A 9,206-nucleotide genomic window follows, 5' to 3' on the forward strand; every position below is an offset into this window, starting at 1 on the left:
AGAAACAGTTAATTATGGTATTATATATCCACTCTACACCAAGGGATTATTTGGTTATTATTTAGTTATTAAATGTATATGCCAATAATATAATAATGTAGAAGTAGGTTGTACTTACTAGGCTGAGTAAACCAAAAAAAGTTAACATATATAATTACTAAGTTATTGGAACTACATAAGAATTATACAATCATTCATAGAAAAACAATGGAAGGAAATCATTAAAATGGTAAAGTAGAAGAAATTTATTAAAATGGCAACATTTCCCCCTCTATTCAATATTTGCAGAGTTAGAATTAAATTAAATAAAGGCTATGTAAGTATCTATTGGTACAAGGTCAAGGTCAGTGCTCAGTAAAGATTAGTGTCCCTTCTATAGTTAGTATAAAATAGAGAATTATAAATCCCATACTCTGCCTCTTTGTATGTTGGGAAAACCAAAATTTTCTGTCATAAAAGTGAAAATATACTTCTTTATCTCTTTCCTAATCTGTTTCTTAGTCATGCTTGATAGGATTGTGGATCCCCAGATGGTAATTCTATACAAAATTACAATAAAATATAAAATAAACCAAAAAATCTCCAAAGAATGCAGAAAAATGTAAGGTAGAGTCTGTGTTGCTCCAGAAAATTGTAAAGGTGTAGAAAGGGAAGTTTCTGTTGAGAGTTCCACCATATTTGAGGAGAAAAGCAGTGATATGGATGCCTAATATTTTGATGGATAATTGAAAACACTATTTCCCTTTCCTCTATAGAAAGCCATGACTGGTGAGGTTTGAATGAATGCCACATACTGACTCATGGAATTGAGAATTGTACTAAAAACTGTTAAGAACAAACTAGCTTCACATTTTCATTTATTTATCAAAATTGGCAAGAAGAAACTTTTAGGAGTTTAATGATCTAGTTTTGGGACTATTTTGCCTCAGAAATTTACAGTTCTTTTTCCTAAAACATGTGAGACTGTCAAAGGGAAGCAAAACATTGTATTTGAAGGTAGAACTGGGAATGGAAAAACTGAGGAAGGGGAAGTTTATTTTTTTTTAAATAAATTTATTTATTTTATTTTTGGCTGCGTTGGGTCTTCGCTGCAGTGTGCGGGCTTCTTACTGTGGTGGCTTCTCTTCTCGTGGTGCATGGGCTCAGTTGCTCCGCGGTACGTGGGATCCTCCTGGATCAGGGCTCGAACCCACGTCCCCTGCATTGGCAGGCGGATTCCTAACCGCTGTGCCACCAGGGAAGCCCAAATAGAGAAATCCCCTCCCATATATGTACGACAGTCAAAGAAAAAGCTAAGCAATGGGTTAAAGAATCAATTCCTAGAGTCTGAAGTTAAAAATTTACAATTATTTATGTAGGAAAAAATCAAGTTACCACTTGAATACATGCATATTCTGTTTGTTGAAAAGTTGATGTACAAAATGTGAAATTTCCTATTATGTTTTGAAGGATGATTGAGCTCCAGAAAGATGTACCACAGCGTGAACTGCATATGTCATGTGCATTTTCTTTAATATATTAGCAGTAAACTTTGTGGCATAATCACTTCTTCCTGTATTCCAAATACCCACACTGCTTTCTTTACTTTGTTTCCTATCATATTGTATACAATATGCAAATATACTAAAATTGATGTATAACATAACAATTTGTAACATTGTAAAACCATAAAACATAAAATATGACCACTAAATATTTTGGTTTAACGGGCCTGGTGTTCTACTACATATTTATTTTAACTCACTCTTAAAATGTCAAATGAAGCTCACAAATCTGTTTTAGTTCCGAATGTAAAACTATTAATTTTATGGCCTAATATCTGATTAAACTTAACTATGCTTCTAAGACTGTATAGATTCCAAGCATTAGATGGGCTGACTGTTGAATTCCATCATTTTAAGTGGAACTGAACCCCATCTTGCCAAATATGATAATATCCTGAGGGAGGGAGACAGGGGAGAAATGAAACAACAGAGGTGTTTGAAGGCTCTGTGAATTCATGTCCTCTGCTTGGGAGCCTAACCAAAACATTTTAATAACCCCAGTACCCACATTCTGGGTAACATAATACAAAAGTGAAAAGAAGGAGTTTTCAGTGATTTCTCTTGTATTGATAAATCTATTATCAGTATCAATAGACATAGATAAAACAGCTAACCAACAAGGACCTACTGTATATAGCACAGGGAACTCTGCTCAGTACTCTGTAATAACCTAAATGGGAAAAGAACCTGAAAAAGAATAGATATATGTATACATATAACTGAATCACTTTGCTGTATACCTGAAACTAACACAACCTTGTTAATCAACTATACTCCAATATAAAATAAAAATGAAAAAAAGACATAATAAAAAATAGACTTACAGAGTTAAAACAGAATGTCTGCATAGCCAGGAATAAGGGTAGGCTCTGAGGCTGTATAAATTCCAGTCAAAAGTTAAGACTATTTCCCAATGGTTAGCTTTTGAGGTAATGGCATTCTTAGTCTGAGAAAAAGGGCACAGACAGGCTTATACTCATGGCCCCCAAGAATCCTGCTGACTGGTTCATTACACAGAACTGGCGACTGTCTCCTAACAAAAGTTCTTGATGGCTTTCCAAGCCAGAGAAAGGGCGCTGAGTGACACATAAAAATATAGAAAGGAGAAAGAAGGGTGAGCTTGAATGGCAGTGACCTTATCATGAAAGGTTTACGGGAGAGGTACTAGCTGTAAGACCTTAGCCTGCATTCTGAAGAATTTGTTCACCACTAAACAAATGGTGAGGATTCTCTCCCCAAAGGAGGGAATTTGGGATATCTTTATACATATATGATAAAACTTTTGAAATAGTATGGTCCTAGAAGTATAGTGTGATCGCTACACTGGAATACTGCATATATTCTTTTTCTCGGTTCTACTACTGGCTTCGTGTGAAACTTTGGGAAAATCTCTTGAGGATCCTTTTAACTTCCATTAATTTATTTCTGAGTATTGTGTGAGTATCTATTGACTCAATAAGTATTTGCTGATTTATATTATGTATATAATAAAATACCTTAAATTCTACAGAAGAAATATATAATGCAAACAAATGATACTTAAATTTAGATATTTTAAGGTATAATTTGAAAACTTCAAAATAGTGACTACCATTTTCAAATGTAATTTTTTTCAGAATAAATGTATCTCAAAATCTACATGATGATAATTAATCTCAATTGTCTTTTGTCTTATTTTTGTATGAACTAAATAATGAACATTTTAATTAGAGATTTGAAGAGATAAAAGTATTATAATAGGTCCTAGGTCCTCTTAGATTTTAAGAAATCAATATAAGTTGTTAGCAATAGAAATATTTGGAATGCATCTATACGAACAAATTTTCTGAAAAAAAAATTGAAGTATGATGTTTAAGAGTCAACTTTCTGTGGAGATAACAGTAACACCCATAAGTATTTAATCATTAGTGAAATGGTAGTATATCTTATTTTTACTTAATACAATTCAATCCTCATTGCTGTCACCAATTTCTGTAAGCATTTTAGCACCTTTCATTAGAAATTAATGTTTTACAAGCATTACACTTTTTATAATTATCACGTGTTTATTATCTTACCATTAAGTATATGTCATAGGTCCAAAATAATGTCTTTACAATTCTCCTTAAATTTATCTCCTTAAAAAGATAATTTTAAATGATTTTTAATGGCTTTTACTAATTCAAGTGTTTTCAATAAAAATTCTAATAAAACAAGTTAATAAGGTCCTTATTCTTTTGTAATTTAAAGAAGAAACAATGATTATGTTGTATATTTCAACTCCTTCTGACAATGATTCTAATATGCCTTTCTATTTTGCTCTAACTATGAAAAAATGGCTGGCTTAATAAATTGAATTTTAAATGATTCTAATGAAGTGCTTATATAACAACCATGAAATGACTATAACAGAGCCAAAAAAGTAAGTAAAACTTCACAAATGCTTGGTGATGTGATCTAATCATCCATTTACATTTGGGGAGTTCAAATCAGAAGACCTGGGAAAGTGTAAATTCATATAAGAAGAGCAGATAGAAAGAATAATGGGAAAAAGAGAAGACAGTTTTAGAGAATTAAATTAATGTTAATAGATAACGATAGAGGAATAGCTTTAAGAATAATTTTTCCCTTAAGACAGAAAGAATACAAGAAATACGATGTTTATAAAATATGACAGGAGCGATTTTCTTTTAATAATAACAATAAAACCTAAGAACTTGAAGTAACAACAGATGTCACCATATCAAAACTGTGACAACTCATTTAATTTAGATGTGAGAAGATGCTTTCACCATTTCATATGAAATTAATGTATAAAATAATTTTTATAAAGGATTTAGAAAAAATTGCAAACAACAGAGTTTTTGTTTTCTTCAATTAACTGTTTGCTGAAAGAGAATAGGGAGTGAAGTAGGAGAGAGAAGGGGAGGGAAGAAAGGAGGAAAGAAGGAAGGAAAGAGGGAAAGAACTGCATAACTCAATAAGAGGGAAAAGGGTACGAGGTAAACAGATGTCCTCACCTTGGGAGGCTAACCAAAACCTATTAATACCTCCAGTACCCCCATTCTGGGTAAGATAAAAGTGAAATCAAGTACTATTGAACACAAAGTCTCTCCAGGTGTACACATAATCTCCTAATGGGCACCTGTGCTTAACTCTATCATAGCCACTTCAAAGTCTAAAGCCTCTAATCTAAATCAAATTCATCACTCTTCCCCACACCCCCTGCCCCTCTGCATTCCCTACTGTAAGTACCATTCCCCTGATCTATCCAGCTAGATATATTGGTGTGCTTACTGACACCTACCTTTGTTTCAAATGCTACTTACTATTGCTTCAGCGGCAGCACTGCCTCTTGAGGTACTATCCCACTGCCTCCAATTTCATCGTCCCTGTTCATTCTTTTTTTTTTTTTTTTTTTTTTGGTCCCTGTTCATTCTTGTACTGCTATATTATCTAACAGTGAATTTGGTCATGCCACTCTCTCACTGAAAACCCTACTATAAGCAGAGGTCAGATTAGGTCGGCCTCTGCCACCTCCACCCTTGCACTTGACTTCCAGATAAAATGAGCAAAAACTCTTCCTCTCCCCCCAATTCCATGACTTGTTAACCAAAACCCTCCCCAAGACCTTTCCACATGCCTGTGGAAATTAAATTCTCCAGTCACTTCCGCCTCTGGGCCCTGCCTCCTTCATGTGTCATATATAACTAACCCAGCCCACCCCTTGATTTTCACAAACATTAAAATACCTACTCACATAAATACAAGTTCAATGAACTTGGAGATATTGGGAAGAGGCTGAAGAGTGAATTAAACATTAGCAATACAAATAACTTCAAATGGAGCAAAGAGTTAATCGTTCTTAAAATATCCCTCATTTTCCCTTATGCTGTGAATATTTACTAACGTATTTATGAACATTTTTTTCCTCCACTTTTTTTTTCTTTTCTTTTTTTTGTGGTATGCGGGCCTCTCACTGCTGTGGCCTCTCCCGTTGCGGAGCACAGGCTCCGGATGCGCAGGCTCAGCGGCCATGGCTCACGGGCCCAGCCGCTCCGCGGCATGTGGGATCTTCCCGGACCGGGGCACGAACCCGTGTCCCCTGCATCGGCAGGCGGACTCTCAACCACTGCACCACCAGGGAAGCCACTGCTTTTCTTTATATTGTTGAGTTCTCCCGTCATTGCTCTGTTCCTGATCTCCTTATCTAAGAACTCCAAATTGTTCTCCGTTCACTTTTTAGCTACTTCAGCTAACCCTCTCCCAGCCTCATGTACGTTAAACCCATCAGGCTTGTTCAATAAACCCCATCAAGGCACAGACCAAATGACCCTCCATTTGATTTGCTCCTCTCTCTTAGCAGGCAGCTGTAGTCATAAAAAAAGAAAATAAGTGAAGCTAAAAAATAAATACCATAAAAACAAACATCATCAAGGAGTCCATTTCCTTTTATCCCATAGGAACCTACTTTCTGCCCATATCTTTAGTGTTTTTTTGAGGGTTTCCCATTCTTCTAATTCTCCAGATTCAAGAAACTTCTCATCTTTTCTCAAACACAACAGATTCTTTGTGCAATCTATTGCTTTTTCCTGGATGACCCAAGCCACATTTCTTTTCTTAATGGACTCCTACCCATGCTTCAATATCCTTCTCAGGTGATCCCCCAGCCCCTACGCAGATAATCTTGACCTCACACAGCACATGCAATTTACTTTATTTTATTTTTAAAATTTTTATTTTATATTGGAGTATAGTTGATTTACAATGTTCTGGTAGTTTCAGGTGTACAGCAAAGTGACTCAGTTATACATATATCTATTCTTTTTCAGATTATTTTCCCATATAGGTTATTACAGAATATTGAATAGAGCTCCCTGTGCTATACAGTAAGTCCTTGTTGACTATCTATTTTATATATAGTAGTGTGTATATGTTAACTCCAATCTCCCAATTTATCCCTCCCCCACCGCTTTCCCCCTTTGGTAACCATAAGTTTGTTTTCAAAATCTGTGAGTCTGTTTCTGTTTTGTAAATAAGTTCATCTGTATCATTTTTCTAGATTCCACATAAAAGTGATATTATATATTTGTCTTTCTCTGTCTGACTTACTTCACTTAGTATGATCGTCTCTAGGTCCATCCATGTTGCTGCAAATGGCATTCATTCTTTTTCACGGCTGAGTAATATTCCATTAAATATATGTACATCTTCTTTAAGCACATTCATCTTAATTGTTGGAAAACACGTCTGCCTCCTTTGCAAAAATGGGTGCTGCTTCACTAGTCAGTGGCTATGTTCTGCAAAAGTAGAACAGCCTTGATATTCTACAATTTTACTGCCTTTGAGGGAAAGTGGTCAATGTGGCAATATTTCTTACACATTTTATTCACAGAGTTCCATAACCTAATCCCTTTAAAGCTGTATTATTATTATTTTTAATTTTTATTTTATATTGGAGTAGAGTTGATTTACAATGTTGTGGTAGTTTCAGGTGTACAGCAAAGTGATTTAGTTATGCATATACATATATCTATTCCTTTTCCAGATTCTTTTCCCATATAGGTTATTACCGAGTATTGAGTAGAGTTCCCTGTGCTATAGAGTAGGTCCTTGTTGATTAAAGCTGTATTATTTTATATACAGCATAGCCCCAGGTTGAATTTTCAGAATCCCACTCTCTTAAAATATGATTAATTTTTTTGTATTCCACTGATTCACTTTAGGTGGAAGAATTTATATCCTCGCAGATATCTTGGAGATGATCTGCTCCAGGAGTGCTCAACCTCTCTATTTCTCCTGGCACAACTGAAGGCTAACATTTTTGTGCCACTCACTCCTCTGGCTCCAAGGGCTCCTGGTAGAAGGTGTAGACTGGAGTTTCAACCCTGCTGTAGCTGGTTCCAGGACTGGAATGCCATGTTCTGACCCGAGTTATGCCAGATGGACCTGAGAGTTGCTGTCCTGGTCCCAACCTCCAACCTTACAAAAAGAAAACTGAGGCACAAAGAGGTTAGCTGACTTGCCTGTGTCATCCATCTACTTAGAGATCATCAAGGCTGGATCTAGAGCTCAAGTCTTCCGGGCTCTTTGATAAGGCAGTAAGAACTATAACTGGTGTCTTGAGAAACCCCCCCACCTCAATGCTTATGTGACAGTAATGTGGTCAATTACACATTCTGGATTAAAATCTCTCCATTTTTGAGCCATTGTTGTCACATAGAAACTGTTTTGACTGAATTTAGCCTATAAAAGGTAGAATTCATCAAAATGTATTTTTTCACTCTTGATGTGAAATTAATGTTTTGACAACTTTTTCCACATTGTAATTGGTTGTTTGAGGTTGACACAAATTTAACTCAAGGCAAGATACTATTAATCAGGAATTTCAAAGAATTTAGGAGAATGTTAACTATCTTCAGTGTATGTGTGACAATGACTTTGAACTGAGAGGGTAGTCACCAGGTTAGTGCCCAGAAACAAACATGAGAAATAGTTGGGTACAAAACCCAACTTGGGGATCACAAATAATTTCTTAAAGTAGATCTGTTTATTCACAAAAAGTATCCTAATGTTATGACAGCTCAGGAATGGCTGAGTAGTCTCTGCACCACACCCTGTGGACAGTGGGAATTTTGCACAAAACAAAGGTTTATAATCAGTCTTTTTGGCAGACCAAGTGATCTGCCATTAGGGTAATCTAACCGGGAGAAGATAACAGCGTGAATAAATGAGCAATAAGCAAGGTAAAGTTTACCCATTTATTTCAACTAATAATAGCATGTCTTAATCTTTTAATGAGATATTGAAAAGGAAACACACACACACATACACACACTTTAAAAAATCCCCACTAACACAGAGGCAGAACAAGATTTTTAGCTGACGTTCAAGGGCTGAATATTTAGGTCAGAACTGAAGTTCAAGGAGAGATGGTAAAAAGAATTGCTTGTTTTGAACTTAATGGAGAAAAAATGGATGTACACTTTTGTATCAGCACTGTCTTGTAAATGTGATTTAAAAGAACACTGTTAGAAATCACTAGATTTCTGAGTTGTCATAGGAATGAAACCAATATTTTGCCAGTGAATAGCTCTACCCCTGAGCAGCCTAGATGAACAAGATCAAGGCCAGATTGTAGTCCCTTGAAGCATTGATGATAAGCACTCTATGGTTAAAGGACACAAATTACCCTTGGAATCATAATGCAGGTACCCTGGATGTAAGAATAATGTGATTCAAACTAATTTCGGACTGCGCCAAGCAGGAAGAGAAAGTCCTTTGGGCATTCAAGAAGAACAGTTAGACAAAGCAAAACAAAAGGGGAATTTGTGGTTATCCTGAAGCTGTTGCTCATTTATATTTCACTGAAGATTTAAAATGTCAGGCAAAAGAATGAAGCTATGATACACAGAGAAAGAAATTTGGAATGTGCATGGTTTGTAACTAAAAAAATCAAATAGAAGAAATGATAAGCAACAGGAAAATTGAAAAGGTGTTCTCTTTAGTTTCCTAAAATTATTTATTTTGGAAACTCAGATGGGTTAGAAATATCAACACAGGCTTCTCTTATATCTCAACAGGAAGATTGAAAAGGTATTCTCTTTAGTTTCCTAAAATTATTTGTTTTGGAAACTCAGATGGGTTAGAAATATCAATACAGGCTTCTCTTATATCTCATTA

At 35.4% G+C, this 9,206-nt stretch overlaps 1 long non-coding RNA gene across 1 annotated transcript; it reads left to right on the plus strand.

Annotated features, from left to right (window-relative positions):
- The first annotated feature begins 2,679 nt into the window (after positions 1–2,679).
- LOC132520669 (uncharacterized) lies at positions 2,680–7,728 on the plus strand. Its single transcript, XR_009540593.1, has 2 exons — positions 2,680–2,764; positions 7,250–7,728. It is a non-coding gene; the product is annotated as an uncharacterized LOC132520669 (long non-coding RNA).
- Positions 7,729–9,206: the final 1,478 nt, after the last annotated feature.

Source organism: Lagenorhynchus albirostris, chromosome 5 (genome assembly GCF_949774975.1).
Source record: "Lagenorhynchus albirostris chromosome 5, mLagAlb1.1, whole genome shotgun sequence".
Classification (NCBI taxonomy): Eukaryota; Metazoa; Chordata; class Mammalia; order Artiodactyla; family Delphinidae; genus Lagenorhynchus; species Lagenorhynchus albirostris.